This window comes from Triticum dicoccoides, unplaced genomic scaffold, assembly GCF_002162155.2.
Source record: "Triticum dicoccoides isolate Atlit2015 ecotype Zavitan unplaced genomic scaffold, WEW_v2.0 scaffold197455, whole genome shotgun sequence".
NCBI lineage: Eukaryota > Viridiplantae > Streptophyta > Magnoliopsida > Poales > Poaceae > Triticum > Triticum dicoccoides.
The window spans coordinates 1-2128 of NW_021232869.1; the positions used below are offsets into that span (position 1 = coordinate 1).

Genomic DNA, 2128 nt, shown 5'->3' on the forward strand with positions numbered 1-2128 from the left:
CTGGCCGTCCGGTGGCAGCACCGCAACAAACATGCAAATCAATTTAAGGTACTGAAACCCTCTAATTTTTGATTTAGGGTTTGCCTTTTCGCACTATGCTATCATGAATTGATGAACACATCATAATTTTGGACATCATTTCTGACTCAATTAGTTTTATTGATAGAAACTAAATTTTATTGCAGGAATTTTGAAGAATGAAGAGGGCCGGAGACATTGTTTCTCTTTTCCAGAGAGAAGCTATGAAGATAGGGAAGAAGAAGGCAATGAATTTGTCAAATGTGGCCGAAGAGCAAGCCAGAGAACTTTTGTGTATGCCGGTTGTGATTGAAGAGCAAACTCAAGAACCAACAATGTCTATGTCAAATGTGGCTGAAGAGCAAGCCGAAGAACTTGTGTGTAGGCCTTGAAAATCTTGTTGATCTCTAGGTTAAGCTTGTTCAAACAGGGAGACATATAGTTCATCATTTGGTGTACTTCCTTCTAAAATTGGTATTGATTCTACCAGTGGCAACAACAAATGTTGAGAGAGCATTTTCTGCCATGGGTATAGTGAAGAGCAAGTTGAGAAATAAGATGGGTGATAGTCTTTTGGATGATTGCCTAGTCAGATACATTGAGAGGGATGCTTTTGCCGAAGTGAATGGAGATGATGTAATTGATACTGTCATGGCAATGCAAAAGCGTAGGCCAGAAACATATTCTTTTCGAGCTTCTGAAGGTATGTACTATGGTCTATATAGTATGCACTATGTATGCTTCTTTATGCAAAACTTAGACTTAATTGAGAATTTTAGTGTGTTTGTAAGACCATATTGTGATATTGATCTATTTCTATGTGATATTGGTAAGTACTTAGAACGCCCACATGTCGTATTTCTTGTAAAAAAAAATTGGAGGGTCGGACCACCCTGATGTCAAATGCTAGCTCCGCCACTGCCCTTAGCAGTTATTTGTAAGGATCAAATCTTGTAGTGCTAGATAGATAAAATTAATTGGAAAATAAAATAAAATAGAAAAAGTCCAACAAGGTATATATTTTGAATTTTATATATGATAAAAGTAGAACCGGGAGTCATAGTTTTCTCTAGAGGCTTCTCTCTTGAACAAAAAGGATACAATGGGTAAACAAATTACTGTTAGGCAATTAATTGAAAAGCGCATAGTTATGACCATATTCAAGGAAGTGAGCATGTATATATCGTCACGTCCGAGACAAGTAGACCGACTCCTGCCTGCATCTACTACTATTACTCGACTCATCTATCGCTATCCAACATGCATCAAGAGTATTAAGTATAAAACAGAGTAACATCTTAAGCAAGATGCATGATGTAGACAAAGTAAACTCAACCGATATGAATAAACTCCGTCGTTTCCCCTTAATGACAACAATACAAATACGTGTCTTGTCCCCTTCAGTCACTGGGATATAAAGCACCGCAAGATTGAATGCATTACAAAGCACCTCTCCCATTGCAAGATAAATCAATCAGTTGACCAAACCAAACGGATAGATCGGAGAGAAATACAAAACTATAACAATCATGCATAATAAAGTTCAGAAAAGACTCAATTACTATTCATAAATATTGAGATCAAAAACCCACAATTCATCATATCTGAATAAACACACCGCAAAAGAGAATTACATCGGATAGAACTCCAGAAAGATTGAGGAGAACATGTTATTGAAGATCAAAGAGAGAAGAAGTCATCTAGCTACAAGATACAGACTCGTAGGTCTGTGGTGAACTACTCACGCATCATAAGAAGGCTGTAAGGATAATATAGAAGCCCTTTTTCATCGATTCCCCCTCCGACAGAGTACCGGTAAAGGCCTCAGATGAGATCATGAAATTAAAAAAAACTTATGCACAACTTTGCACTGAAATTACACTTTATCATAATATGCAAAAACAATCATAAAATCATGAAATTCTGGCACATATTATAATGTGTTTGTATTATATAATTACACTCAGCCAAAAACCCATTAAAACAAAAAATAATCAATAAAGAAAAGGAAAAAAGGAAAAAGAAAAACACAACTCAGAAGAACAAAACACAAGCCCAAGAAGCAATTCTACTAACCCAAAATAAGGGTCAATCGATTCCACCTAGCCCA

The 2128-nt window shown here is 36.4% G+C and overlaps 1 long non-coding RNA gene across 1 annotated transcript; it reads left to right on the forward strand.

Moving 5' to 3' along the window:
- Positions 1-577, forward strand: LOC119344990. The gene is made up of 2 exons (XR_005166885.1): positions 1-48; positions 186-577. It is a non-coding gene; the product is annotated as an uncharacterized LOC119344990 (long non-coding RNA).
- The last annotated feature ends 1551 nt before the right edge of the window (positions 578-2128 follow it).